The 15,263-nt window shown below is 47.4% G+C and overlaps 1 long non-coding RNA gene across 1 annotated transcript in view; it reads left to right on the top strand.

Moving 5' to 3' along the window:
• Nucleotides 1-7,168, top strand: part of LOC144341206 (uncharacterized) — a 37,873-nt gene extending 30,705 nt beyond the window's left edge. Inside the window, exon 4 of the long non-coding RNA XR_013417995.1 lies at nucleotides 4,473-7,168. This is a non-coding gene — a long non-coding RNA (uncharacterized LOC144341206). The remainder of the gene's footprint in view (nucleotides 1-4,472) is intronic.
• Nucleotides 7,169-15,263: the final 8,095 nt, after the last annotated feature.

Below are 15,263 nucleotides of genomic sequence, written 5' to 3'. Positions count from 1 at the left end.
CAAGGGATTCAGGAGCAATCAGACTCAGGAATAGAAGAAATAGGGCAAGTCTGGAACACACTGTCACCTTAGAAATGTGAGCACCAGGACTGACCCAGTGGACCCTGCCAGTGCCCACGGGGGATACCTGTTCAAGGAGGGGTTAAGGTGGTAGGGGAGGAGAATGACAGGGACTCAGATTACCCTAAGAAAATCAAATGGGGTCAGGTGTGGTGGCTCACACCTGTAATCCCAGCACTTTGGGAGGCCAACACTGGAGGATTGCTTGAACCCAGGAGTTCAAGACCAGTCTAGGTAACATAGGGAGACTCCATCTCTATAAAAAAATTTAAAAATTAGCTAGGTATGGTGGTGTACACCTGTGGTCTCAGCTATTAAGGAGGCTAAGGCTGGAAGATCACTTGAGTCTGGGAGATTGAGGCTGCAGTGAGCTGAGGTCATGCTACTGCACTGCAGCCTAGGCAACACAGTGAGACCCTGTCAAAAGAAAGAGAGAGAGAGAGAGAGAGGAAGGGAAATTATATGGTTTGGCTGTGTCCCTACCCAAATCTCATCTTGAATTGTAATCCCCATAATCCCCACATGTCTGGGGAGAGACCTGATGGGAGGTGTTTGGATCATGGGGATGGTTTCCCCCATGCAGTTCTCATGATATTGAGTGAGTTCTCATAAGATCTGATGGTTTTATAAAGGGTTCTTCCCACTTTGCTCCTCACACTACTCTCTCCTGCAGCCATGTGATAAGTTCCAACCTTGCTTCCCCTTTACCTTCCACCATGATTGTAAGTTTCCTAAGGCCTCCCCAGCCATGTGGAACTGTGAGTCCATTAAACCTCTTTCCTTTATAAATGACCAAGTCTCAGGTATTTCTTTATAGCAGTGTGAGAACAGACCAATACAAGAAAGAAAGAAAAAAAGAAAATCAAAAGAGAAAAGAAGCTTAACCTACATTTAAACTTACCTTGGGATTCCAAGGGCAAGTGCAGGACTGGATGGGTTCCTAATCAGGATGCAAGAAAATCACCACTGGGAGGAATTTGGGAAGTAAAGCCTAGCCCAGCAGAAAGGTCAGTTGCTTTGGGAAATGCAGAAGTGTAAGGGAAAGAGTACACCAATGCTGGGGTCTGTGCTAACCTATTTGGGCTCAGCACTGAGCAATGCTGGGAGCCCAGTGGTGAGGGGCTAGTCAAGACTATAGGTGATCTGGGTTGAAGATAGATCTGCTCAAGGCTCCAGGAGACCCAGGAGGAAGCTGCGGGCCCCCTCAAAGATCAGGCCTGGAACTGGCCTAGCATTACTTCTTCTTCCCCTTCCCCTTCCCCTTCCCCTTCCCCTTCCCCTTCCCCTTCCCCTTCCCCTTCCCCTTCCCCTTCCCCTTCCCCTTCCCCTTCTTCTTCTTCTTCTTCTTCTTCTTCTTCTTCTTCTTCTTCTTCTTCTTCTTCTTCTTCTTCTTCTTCTTCTTCTTCTTCTTCTTCTTCTTCTTCTTCTTCTTCTTCTTCTTCTTTTTTGTTAAAGACAGGTTCTTGGGCTGGGCATGTGGCTCCTGCCTGTAATCCCAGCTCTTTGGGAGGCCGAGGTCGGTAGATCACCTGAGGTCAGGAGTTTGAGACCACCCTAACCAACATGGAAAAACCTCGTCTCTACTAAAAATACAAAATTAAATTAGCCAGATGTGGTGGTGCATACCTGTAATCTCAGCTACTTGGGAGGCTGAGACAGGAGAATCGCTTGAACCCGGAAGGCAGAGGTTGTGGTGAGCCAAGATCACCCCATTGCACTCCAGCCTGGGCAACAAGAGTGAAACTCCATCTCAAACAACAACAACAAAAAGACAGGGTCTTACTCTATTGCCCAGGCTGGAGTGCAGTGGCAACTCACAGCCTCAATCACAGCACAGTACAGCCTCAAATTCCTAGGTTCAAGCAATCCTGTAGCTGGGCCTACAGGTGTGTGCCACTGTACTCTGCAATTGCTGTCATATTCTATTGACCAAAGCAGTCACAGGCCAGCCCAGAGTCAAGGGGTGTGGTAATAGATCCTGTTTCTTGATGGAGTGAATGTCAGAGTTCTTGGTCATCTTTATCCTCCTGCATGTGCTACTATAAAATTCTCCCTCTCAGTCCTTTCTCTCCCCTGCTTCCCTATTGCCCCTATCACCTGCAGCCTCTGTCTTCCTCTTATTGCTTTAAGCACAAACCCCTTGTCTGGTCTCTGCCTTTTAGCTCTCAGTCCCCAGCACAGTTATCCCGTTCCAGTGCCCACACTTTTTCCCTGCCCCTCCACAGGTCCGTTGGACTCTCCTCTGTCATTGGCTTTGCCTTAGATAATGCTTTCCCTTCCCCTCCCCGCATAACTTTCCCTCCAACAGAACCAGCACTTTCCAAGGGCAGCTCTTCCCATGAAGAAGCCTCAGCTTTCTCCCTGCTGCCCACCATGACTTCTGGACTATGCACAAAACAGGACACAATGGAAATGAAATTGTTGTATTTAGTCTCTCAATCCAAGTGGAGACTGGGGCTAGAGATACAATTAATCAGTCGAACAGTTATAAACTGGAATGTCCAGTCTGGTGGGGAGCTGAGCACATAACAGGTCACCAGTATAGGGTGTGTGGCCAGCAGGTATAAACAGAGTGCTATACCTGGATTTATATATAAACTGGACAGAGAGATCCTTGAGGGGAGGGCCCAAGCCTTGTTTATTTGTGTTCTCAGAGCCCAGCACAATGCTGAACTAATGTTAAATGAGTGTAAAAATGAATGAATGATTGCTCACCTATCACAGGTAAAAAATTACTTCTAGAAAGTTAACTTCTCTTGAATTAGATTAATTGGAATTCACATGAGTCTCTGGAGGAGGCTGGGCGTGGTGGCTCATGCCTGTAATCCTAGTACTTTTGGAGACTAAGGCAGGAGGATTGTTTGAGCTCAGGAGTTTGAGACTAGCCTGGGCAACATAGGAAAACATCATCTCCACAAAAAATTTTTTAAAACATAGCTGGGTGTGGTGGCATACACCTGTAGTCCCAGCTACTTAGGAGGCTGAGGCAGGAGGATTGCTTGAGCCCAGGAGGTCAAGGCTGCAGTGAGCTGAGATCACACCACTGCATTCTAGCCTGGGAAGCAGAGCAAGACTCAGCCTCAAAAAAATAAAAAAATAAAAATAAATAAATAAATAAATAAATTAATTAATTAAAGAAGTCTCTGGAGAGCATTGGGGATTAAGAATTAAGATTCTTCTTTAAAAATCTGTACCATTTGGCCATCTGCTTTTCCTGGTTTCTCCTCATCCTGAATGATGGTGCTCATAAATCCAGAACTAACTTTCTTTCTTTCTTTCTCTCTTTCTCTCTCTCTCTTTCTCTCTTTCTTTCTTTCTTTCTCTCTCTCTTTCTTTCTTTCTTTTTCTTTCTTTGTTTCTCTCTCTCTTTCTTTCTTTTTTCTTTCTTTCTCTTTCTTTCTCTCTTTCTTTCTCTCTTTCTGTCTTTCTCTCTCTTTCTTTCTTTCTCCTTTCCCTTCCCTTCCCTTCCCTCCCCTCCCCTCCCGTCCCCTCCCCTCCCCTCTAGACTGAGTTTTGCTCTTGTTGCCCAGGCTAAAGTCTGATGGTGCAGTCTGGGCTCACTACAACCTCCACCTCCCAGGTTCAAGTGATTCTCATGCCTCAGCCTCCCAAGTAGCTGGGACTACAGGTGCCACGCCTGGTTAATTTTTTGTATTTTTAGTAGAGATGGGGTTTCACTAAATTGGCCAGGCTGGTCCCGATTTCCTCAGGCGATCCACCCACCTCAGCCTCCCCAAGTGCTGGTATTACAGGCATGAGCCACTGTGTCGGGCCCAGAACTTTCTAAATGACCTCAGCATCTGACTCACAGCCTATTCCACATCATGCACCCCCTGCCTTCTGTCTTGATAATTCAATATCTATGTGTGGCTGTTTCTTTTCTAGTCCCCTGAGTTAACAGTCCTTGACCTCCGCCTCCTTTCTGTTCATGTGCTGCTGCCAGCTCTGCCTTCCAGCCTCATTGCTCAGGATTCCTTTCTCTACCCTATGCTATCAAACTAGGAGCTCCTCTTCCCCTACGCTATGGTACTGGCTGAATGGACACCATCTCCAGGAGCCAAACTCCTTCATCAAACTCATTACTGATTCACCCAACCATGTGTGATCTTTTCTTTCCTGAAAATTGCAGGGGATCTGAACAGTCGTTCTCTCATGGAGTTTGTCATAGTCTGCCTTCTGGATAAATGTGTCCTTGTCTCATCTTTCCTACTTTGATAGAAGTTTTCATGAAGAGGAGACTCTGCCGTACTCACTTTTTGTCACACTCTGTCATAATGGCAACTAGCACAGAACAGTGGACATAGGTTATTTTGTCTTCACAGCATCCCATCTTTTAAAGAACCCTCCTTCTTCTACTTCTATATGACCCAGGGTGGGCTGTGAGTCATGGTGTCCCACCTCTGCCTCCACAGAGCAGCACAGAAGATGCAGCCCCTGGCCTCAGAGATGGCTGCAGGGATGGACACACAACTTCCATACACGGAGAAAGAGCTCTTTTCCTGAGACCAGAGGCTGAAAGGATTATGTAAGGTGGGGTTGCTTGGGGCCGTCTCTCTGGACCACATGGAAGAAGGCACCTAATAGGAGAGAATGAGATTCACCTCCAAAGAGGCAGAGATGGAAAGAACAATGGCTGATATAGTAGGGTGCTGATTTTGTATCAGACCGTGCTCCAAGCACACTGTGTGGATGATCTAATTTACTCCTCACAAGAATCCTAAGAGGTAACCATATTATTATATCCATTTTACAGACAAGGAAACAGGGCACTGAGAAGTTAAGCAGCTCATCTGAAATCATCCAGCTAGTCAGGTGGTGGAGTCCAGATTGGAACATAGGCTATGGGACTCCAAAACGGTCATGCTATGCTATGCATGCTATGCTGCCTTATGTATGAGCCAAGATGAACATAAATGGGAGTGAGATGGATTTACACATTTATGAGCAAGTGCAAGAGAGAACTGACAGCATCTTTTGAGCTCCTGGATCTAGCTGTGCCTGGAGCCAGCTGACTCATGTGCTTTTTAGTTAAATAAGCCAAGGCATTCCTTGATTTGCTTAAAATAGTGTATTTGTCACTTGCAACCTCCTGGCTTCATTGTGGAACAATGTGACTTAGTGATAAGGCACTACTTCTGTGTTTGCCTCCTGGCACTACCCCTTACTTACCATCCAAACTTGGACAAATGATTTGACCTCTCAGGCCCCTGGGGAGTAATGACCTGTCAGGGATGAGGGGATGGTGACTAGAGAAGAGATTACATGTAAATGCACTTAACACTCTGGGAACACAATTTAAGTACTCAATCATGGTTAGATTCTCCTTTCCCTATGTGGAGTAGCTGTTCAATAAGCATTTGTTGAATTGAATTAAATCCTCCAGAGGCCGCAGGATTTTGCCTGAGCTTGCAAGCAGCTGGAGCTACGGAGTCTCCAATCAGGGGAGCGTCTCAGCCGAGGGGTTGCCCAACAGCTCTATCTGGCCATTGGAAGGAAAAAAAAATATTTTACTCTTCTCCTGTCTCCTGGACAGCTTCATCCTCTCTGACTTCCAGATCTCTCCAACAGAGAAAACAATGTCTGTCTGCTGGATTCCTTCATGCCCCGCTTTCCTCCTCCTTACAATTGCCCTCTAGAGTCACCTACCAACCAGTCCTATTGATTCACTTCCTAATTTTTCTTAGTCCTGCTCTCTCCTCCACCCGCCTCCCTGTGGTACCATTGCTCAGACCTTCATCACCTTTTGGATATTTGCAGCAGCTTCCTCTCTGACCTCCCTCCAGCCTTCCAGCCCATGGTGCAGCCCAAAACACCCTTGTTAAAGGTGACCGAATCACTCTTCACCTGAAAGCTGCCTTGGCCTGCAGGACAGTGAGCCAACCCTTGGCAGACACACAAAACCCTCCTTGGCTCCACCGGCCCCTGCCCGAATTTCCAGGACAGTCTCCTGCTTTGCTTTTCCATGCCTCCGTGCCGTCACCACCCTGCCAGTTCTTACTCATCCGCTAAGACTGTGCTCCATTTGCTTCTTTTTTTCTCCTGGAAACACTCATGGAATTCCCACTCCCCCTCTCCAGGCCAAGCTGGAGAGTGATAACCTCCTCTGTACATAATTCTGTCTTACTCTTTTATACTGATAGGATCATTTTATGCACCTGTTTTGAGGACTCTGAGGCCCAGGGTGAGGTCATACTCATGTCTGTAACCCTTGCACCCCATACAGTGGCTGGCATCCATAGGCCCTCACCTCCAGGCATCATGAAAGCTCCATGTGGGACTAGAAAGGGGAAAGGAGAAACTACATTTCTTGCAGACTAAGCTCATGATGCTCGTGTATTCCTGTACCCTGCCTGATTTCCTTCATCCCTAGACTGGGGCCAATGTTTCTCTTAATGGCAAACACAATAGCCTTAGGGTTTAATTGTTGGCGAGATGGGGGCAGTTTCTCACCTTGTAAAGTGGGGAGGGATCCTACTTCCCCACTTTACGAGGTGAGAAATTCCACTAGTGGAGGAAATGGAAAAGAGAATTTTTTCCGGGGTCCTGAGTGATTATAGATTATTCATGTAATTCTCCATACAGTTTTACATGCATCATACATGAACAGGTAACCTTTGGCTGCCTTAGAATAGCCCCATCTCAGTTTTCAAAAGGATACGATTATTTTATTACATCTAAATATAGGCAAAGAGTCTTTGCTGCTGCATAACTTAGGCAAATACATGCAAATCTCTTGCAGACTGGGGACCTGATCCCTTCACTGAGTTTCTAATTCTCAGGCCTCTGTTGCCCCTCCTCTCTCGTGCTGCTGCTCTTGAACAACAGGATCTGGTTGATCCGCTGTGCTAGTGACTCTGGTCAGCCTACCGCTCAGGGCTGCTGTGGGGGTCCGATGAGGGACAGGGCAGTGAGAGGGCTGTGCACATGGATGTGCAACCCCGTGGCATGCGGGAGGTGGGGCCTGGAGGGTGGTGAGCAGGATCATCGTGGGAGGCCACACCAGGCAGGCCTCCAGCTGCTCTGCTGGGAGTGCCGGGGTTTCATTCCTCTCTCATTCTCATTTTTTCCCTTCTCAAATCTGTTTCCCATTAAAATGAAATGTGTTCTCCTCTCGGCTTTCTGCCTGGCTCCCTGAGCTGCGCCTGGCCCAGCTCTGAGAACCGGGCTGCGTTTGCTCCTTTTTAAGGCACCCACTAATTCAAACCAAGCAAGTGGGAGGTGGACTGGCCCGTGGGGCCACCCCCCATCCGCCTACCCTGGCCTTTCTCCACGGATGGAAAATTTGGCCTCAGCCTGCCCCTGTGACTAGAAAAAGCGGGGTCAGCTCATCAAAGCAGAACAGGGTTGTTAGCTAGCGTTCCTCTTTCAGAGAAGGTTATATTAAGAAGGCGTGGCTCAGGGAGGGGGTTATTGGCCCTGGCTGGCCCCAGTCAGAAAGTTGTGGGGGGTTTGCTAGAGCAGCCAGATGCCTGCCAGGGTCAGGGAGAGCTTTCTGAGAGGGTGGTGAGAGACTGGGGAGGTGGGAGAGGGGTAGCTGTGAAAGGAAAATGTGTGGAGGTGACATGGTCTGTAGGTTAGGCCAGGCCAGAAGAGAAGGTCAGAGGGAAGTGAGTGTTCCAGTCAGCCTTGCTGTCTTGGGGAAGATCCTGGGGTCCAGCCCACTGCCCCCTCCTCTCCGTCTCTCCTGCTCCCTGGGCTGAGGGAGCGGAAGGAGCTGTGCCACTGTGAGGAGGAGGACCACTATATGTGAGGGACCTGCTGGGGCCAGCTGCTGGGGAGTCCAGCTTTCTCTCAGTGGCTGAAGGGGACTGTCTCTTTCCCAAGGGGCAGCTGCCATGCCACCACAGGAAAACCCGGCTTGCCATTTTGGATACTTGGATTTTCCCACAGTGTGAGGGGGCTGGGGGTGTGGCCCAGGAAAGTGCACCTGAGGTGGGAGAAGAAAGAAGGAGACTGGTTGGGAGTCACTGAATTGGGGGCCGCAGAGGCTGGGGTGGGAGGGAGGGAAGGATGTGTCAAAGCTCAGCCTCCCAAAGCTGAGCAAGAAGAGCATGATGGGAGGGTGTTTCCCGCCTCCTCGCCCACTCCAGTGCAAGGTCCTGTCTCCATCCAAATGCTGCAAGCCTTTCCACATTCCTGCACCACCTTTGGAGATCTGAGCATTTTCAGGAATGAACTCTGGGAAGTAAGTCCTGGCTTTGCATGCAGGGGAAATGCAGAAACAACAATGTAACAGGGCATGGTTACAGCTCCTAAACACACACTGGTTCCTTCTTCCTTTATAGTGAATCTCAAAGCTCAGCAAGGCATCTGGCTCCTTGACTCAAGACTACACTTCCCAGCTTCCTGTGAGGTGAGCTGTGGCTTTGTGATGGAGTTTTAGCCCATGGGATATGAGTGGAAGGGACGAGTGCCACTTCTGGGTAGTTCCCTAAAGTCCAAGGCATACGCTCCACCTCCCCTGTACCCCTCTGACTGACTGGACAGTGGATGTGATGGCAGGAGCTGGAGCAGTCATCTTACTTATTTTGTTTTTTTAATTAATTAATTTATTTATTGAGATGGAGTCTCGCTCTGTCACCCAGGCTGCAGTGCAATGGTGTGATCTCAGCTCACTGCAACCTCCGCCTCCCAGTTCAAGTGATTCTCCTGCCTCAGCCTCCTGAGAAGTTGGGACTACAGGCATGTGCCACCATGCCCAGCTAACTTTTGTATTTTTAGTAGGAATGGGGTTTTGCCACGTTGGCCAGGCTGGTCTCCAACTCCTGACCTCAGGTGATCCACCCGCCTCAGCCTCCCAAATGCTGGGATTACAGGCATGAGCCACAGTGCCCAGCTTTATTTATTTATTTTATTTATTTAATTTCTCTTTTTGAGACAGGGTCTCTCCCTGCCACCCAGACTGGAGTGCAGTGATGTGATCACGGCTCACTGCAGCCTCAAACTCCTGGGCTCAAGCAATTCTCCAGCCTCAGCCTCCCTAGTACAGGGACTGCTACCCAGTAAGTCAGTAAGCAGGATGGTTGTCCTGATTCTAAATATCCTAGACCCAGGCCCGTCTCCTCTCCCTTTATCCTCAATTCAGGCAAGGTCAGGTGGTTGGGGCCAAGTCCAGGTACCTGCCCTCGAGCCTTTTATTGTCTCTGTCACACACCAGGTGATGGATGATGTACACACAAAAGACCCACACCTATGAGCCTACTCAGATGAAGACATAACCCCACCTACCCCAGTTCTGCAGGGAAGTAAAGCAATACAATAATTCATGTGGCGTAGGAGTGGTGGCCACTTCCTGCTGGCTGTGGTGGCCAGTTGTTTGCAGCAGTTTGTGCACTGGCTGTCTCCTCATCCAGTCAGGAATCTTCCTTCCCACTCAGGAATGCCTATTGCAATGCAAGGAAGTCAGAATGACATTATTAAGGATGTAGCCTTGAATTGTTTCTAATTTATTTATTTATTTTGAGACAGAGTCTCACTCTGATGCCCGGGCTGGAATGCAATGGCATGATCTCGACTCACTGCAACCTCTGCCTCCTGGGCTCAAGCAATCCTCCCTCCTCAGCCTCCCAAGTAGCTGGGACTACAGCCATGTGCCACCACACCCAGCTAATTTTTGTATTTTTTGTAGAGACAGGGTCTCACCATGTTGATCAGGCTGGTCTCAAACTCCTGAGCTTAAGCGATCCACCAGCCTTGGCCTCCTGAAGTGCTGGTATTACAGGTGTGAGCCACTGTGCCCAGCTCTAATTTATTTATTTTATTTATTTATTTATTTATTTATTTATTTTTTGAGACGGAGTCTCGCTCTGTCACCCAGGCTGGAGTGCAGTGGCGTGATCTCGGCTCACTGCAAGCTCCGCCCCCTGGGTTCACGCCATTTTCCTGCCTCAGCCTCCCATGTATCTGGGACTACAGGTGCCCACCACCATGCCCGGCTAATTTTTTTTGTATTTTTAGTAGAGATGGGGTTTCACCGTGTTAGCCAGGATGGTCTCGATCTCCTGACCTCATGATCCGCCCGTCTCGGCCTCCCAAAGTGCTGGGATTACAGGCATGAGCCACCGCACCCGGCCTCTAATTTATTTTTAAAAGGTGAATTGCTTCAGAAGTGTTTTGAGCATTCTTAGCACCAGCACATCTCTTTCTTCATTTTCACACCTGACTGGGGTAGGCCTGGTTGTCATGCCATCTCTGTGGAGAGTCACCACCTGGGGGACTGCTTAGTGATCAGTGAAGCCTTCAGTTGGCCAGCTTTCCCTTCTATGGTCTGCAGCACCACAGGCAGGGACAAGAGAGCACCAGTTCTTCAATGTGAACAGAACTCTCTCAACATCATCAGAAGGAACGTCTGCTGGTTTGGCCTCCCCAAGCATCCTTTCTGCCTTTTTCTGCTCGCAGCATCTTGCTTTCCCTTCTGGGAGTGCCTACTGCTCGTTCCATCTGACTGATGTCTGCTCTCTCCAGTACTTAGGCATGTGACCCCGTCAGACCACAGTGTCTCTCCTGAGAACCCGGGGTTGTGGCCCCAGCAACAAGATAGATAACAGTTAGGTCTGAGTGCTCTTGACCCACGAATTCTTACTACTTTGAGTTTTGAGCAGGGTTTACATAACAAATAAATTAGAGCAAGCTCAAAGTTAGCCCTAAAATACTGTCACTTTCTCTTGATTTTAATATACTTTCTTGAAGAGGTGAGAGAAGGCTTGCACTATCCCTAATAGGTAGGAAGTTGTATGTCACCTGCATGATAGCTGTGGCCTGGGGTCCTGACCTTCCCAAGCATGGCTGTCCAAATCTTCTAGTTTAGGAATCTAAACTGGAAAATGTAGTCACTGCGCAGCACTGCCTTCAAACCATCCAGAAACCAGATATTTCATCTTTCCTTAAAGTGCCCCAGGAATAGGGTTACTAGATTTAATAAATAAAAATACAGGATACTCAGCTACATTTGAATTTTAGATAAACATGAATGAATACTTTTTTTAGTATAATTTTGTCCCATGCAATATTTGGGCATCCTGTATTGTGTCTGGCAACCCTACTCAGGGAAGAAAATGATGTTTCGTCCTTGCGGTTGACTTAAAAACACTCATCCTCTTTTACCCGATTCTGCTGTCCCTTCTCCCCCACAAGCCAATGGCTTCTGTAAGAGTAGACATATTACTTACCACATGGGTGGACCAAGGGTAGGCACCTGACACAAGATGGACCAAGCAGTGCAGCTTCCTAAGAATTTTCCAAACAGTAAGTATGAAAGAATTAAGTGCTTTCAGGTGTTGGAGTTTGAGACATTAAGCTCAGGGACTGGTGGCAGCCTTGATTTCCAATACATGGACAGGACTGGCCTCTATTGAGAGAGAATGAGGTAGACTCACAGGCAGAAGCAGAGAGTGCTGACAGTGTTCAATTATTAAATTCCAGTTGTTCTTGAGGGGCTCCTTGCCTTTGCCATGTTTCTTTTTCCTTTTTTTTTTTTTTTTTTTTTTTGAGACAGAGTCTCACTCTGTCTCCCAGGCTGAAGTGCAGTGGTGCGATCTCAGCTCGCTGCAACCTCCGCCTCCCTGGTTCAAGCAATTCTCCTGTCTCAGCCTCCTGAGTAGCTGGGATTACAGGCACACACCACCATGCCCAGCTAATTTTTGTATTTTAGCAGAGATGGGGTTTCACCATGTTGGTCAAGCTGGTCTTGAACTCCTGACCTCAGGTGGTCCGCCCTCTTCGGCCTCCCGAAGTGCTGGGATTACAGGCGTCAGCCACCACACCCAGCCTGCCTTGTTTTCATAAACTAAAAATAAAATCCTAAGCCCCCCAACCAATTAAATGGACCCCCTCTTTGCCCAGGTGACCCCAGAGAAACCTGAAAACCTGAGTTCTTGGCCATGAGGGGAGGGAGGTCAGACACACCTCATTATATCCTCTCCCTTTTGGAGTTTAAGCACAGCTGACCAGCATTAATGTTAAAACAGAGCTCATAAGACTAAGACTAACAAAATGGACTCTTCGTAACAATAGATACTGAATTATAAACAGGACCTAAGGCCATGCCAGACAAGGGGTAATTCACACATTCCTACAGGTCACTGCAACCCAGTGTATTAGTTAATAGAATTCCTTATCTAAAACATCCCTTTCTGCTGACTCCAGATTTTTAAACAGAGCTTTACTCCTTTAGCCAATGACAAATTAAAGAATTTCTAAGTCCACCTATAACCTGTAAGCTCCCCCACTTCAAGATCTCCTGCCTTTGCAGGCTGAACCAATGTATACCTTCCATGTATTAATTTATGACTTTGCTTGCAAGTCCTACCTCCCTAAAATGTATAAAACCAAACTGCAGGCCTGGCATGGTGGCTCACACCTGTAATCCCAGCACTTTGGGAGGCCAAGGTGAGCAGATCACCAGGTCAAGGGATTGAGACCATCCTGGCCAACATGGTGAAACCCCATCTCTACTAAGAATACAAAAGAAAATTAGCCGGGTGTGGTGGCAGGTGCCTGTAATCCCAGCTACTTGGGAGGCTGAGGCAGGAGAATCACTTGAACTCAGGAAGCGGAGTGAGCTGAGATTGCTCCACTGTACTGTACTCCAGCCCGGTGACAGAGCGAGACTCCGTCTCAAACAAAACAAAACAAAACAAAACAAAACAAAAACCTGTAGTCCCCAACTGCTTCCCGCATACTATCTCAGGACCTCCTGAGACTGTGTTCCCGGGCCATATTCATTCATATTGGCTCAGAATAAACCTCTTTAAAATATTTAGAGCCTGGTTTTTGGATTAACATTTTGATTATTTATGCTTTTTTAGTTTACATGAACTATTAAGTTCTTTTTGCTCAAGGGTTGAAACAAAATACAAGTTGCAACACTTTATCGTATTGCAGTCAGCTGTTAAGTTTCTGTTCCCAAGATGTGAGGAGGAGCAGTGTCTTACTCATCTTGGTCTCCTCAGCATCTAACCCAGCAACTGGCATAGAGTAGGAGCTCAATCATGTTTTCAATAAATTAATAAATGACTGCCTGGGCATGGAGATGAGCAATGTAGTGCACATTTGACTGATTTGATTTCTTCTTTTTTAAATAAAGAATTTATTTCTTTTTAATTATCTTTGTAGAGACAAGGTCTTGCTATGTTGCCCAGACTGGTCTTGAACTCCTGGCCTCAAGTGATCCTCCCACCTTAGCCTCCCAAAGTCCTGGGATTACAGGCATGAGCCACCATCCTCAGCCATGATTTGATTTCTTGACAGAAACTCACCAAACATTAGGAATCTTTTCCACCAGCTCACTGGAAAATCCTGAGACTTAGAGAATCTCTCACCCCACAGCTGGCCAGAATGGGAGGCAAGGTTGTGGTTGGGTTACATGCTTTTGCCCAGGTAGGAAAGTAATGGGGCCTTTATGATAAGGATCATGGTTGCCGAAACAACCATGGTTGCTTCCAAAGTAGCCTCCTTGCATTATGCAGTTTTTTTTTTAAGTTTATTTTTAATTATTTCTTAGAGACAGGATTCACTCTGTTGCTCAGACTGGAGTGCAGTGGCATGACTATACCTCACTGCATCCTTGAACACCTGGGCTCAAGTGATCCTCCTGCCTCAGCCTCCCAAGTAGCTGGGACCACAGGCACACACCACCATGTCCAGCTCATTTTCAAGTTTTTTGTAGAGACAGGGTTCTGCTGTATTACCTTGAACTCCCAGGCTCAAGGGATTCCTCTGCCTCAGCTTTCCAAAGCACTGGAATTACAAGTGTGAACCATTGCACCTGGCCTCTGCAGTTGTTTTGATTTCCTTTCTAAACAGATGAGAATGAAATATGAGCAAATCCAGTTGGGTCCTTCTAAAGAGGCTCTGGGGAGATGGCACCGGCTCTCTTTGTCTACGCCCAGGACAGCTCCCGGAGAACAGTGGGGAAGCATAGGAAAGGGTCCCTACCAGGTATGCCCAAGGTGGTGCTGTCAAGAACAGTGGAACTTGGCTGGGTGCAATGGCTCAAGCCTGTAATCCCAGCACTTTGGGAGACTGAGATGGGTGGATCTCCTGAGGTCAGGAGTTCAAGACCAGCCTGGCCAACATGGTGAATCCCCATCTCTACTAAAAATAAAAATACAAAAATTAGCTGGGCATGGTGGCGGGTACCTTTAATCCTAGCTACTTGGGAAGCTGAGGTAGAAGAATCACTCGAACCCGGGAGGCAGAGGTTGCAGTGAGCCGAGATCACACCACTGCACTCCAGCCTGGGCAACAAGAGTAAAACTCTGTCTCAAAAAAAAAAAAAAAAAAAAAGAAAAAAGAAAAAGAAAAAAACCTCAAGACCTGAGCCTTGAGTTCCAACATGTCCTGCCTGGCCTTTGTCCCGTCATCCCCATTACCCTGACTCAGTATTCTCAACAGCCGGGAACACAGTTGCCTTCTAGTCTCAGGTTATACCAGAGGGGGCACCTGGATGCACAGCACTCCCCCCGCCACCGCACCCCGTAGACTTTCAAGAAAGAGGAGTCAGCTCTCAGTGGGACTGCCAACCTGTCTGGAAGGAGAGAGGACAGCAAGCTGTGCAGCATCCCTAGAGAGTGGTTGCCCAGTCTCCCAAACTGCAGGGAGACAGCTCTCTCTCTTTGCCAGTGGAAGAATGAACTTCTATCGCCCTCTGCACTCAAGGAACTCCATCACCTCTAAATTATTTGTGTCAACCACTGGAGTCCAAGGAGAATTTCAGAGCTGGGAGAATTTGTTTGTATTTTCACCATTTATAATGCTGTTTTTGTCAGACCAATTTGCTAATACAAAAGGATGGCCTAACATTCAATTATGGAGAGAGGAAACACAACAAGCAAACTAAAGCTTTTGTAACATCACAGTGAATATTATCTTTGGCAAAATGTAAAAAAAGTGTGGGGGAAAAAATGCTGCTAGGAAGGTTCTGTTACTAAGGTGTTTGTCAGCTGATCCCCGAGGCCCCTTTTGGCTCTGAAGTTCTGGAGAATTAGATTCTTTCCTACATTTCTTCTGCTTTCTTTGTCCTTTTATCGCATATTTTATTTCACCAGGTTTGTTTCTTCTATGCTCATCACATTTGCATGCTGATTTTTCTAGCAATGTTGAGGAAAGTCTCTCTCTGAATGGAAATTTTGATAGCACAATGGGTGGACCGGACAGTTGTGATTTGCAGAAATGTTTCCTCACAGCTGTCTTACCTGCAGGAA

This window comes from Macaca mulatta, chromosome 1 (genome assembly GCF_049350105.2).
Source record: "Macaca mulatta isolate MMU2019108-1 chromosome 1, T2T-MMU8v2.0, whole genome shotgun sequence".
Taxonomy (NCBI): Eukaryota; Metazoa; Chordata; class Mammalia; order Primates; family Cercopithecidae; genus Macaca; species Macaca mulatta.
Note: the sequence above shows the minus strand (reverse complement) of the source record. Positions and strands in the feature narration are given on the sequence as shown.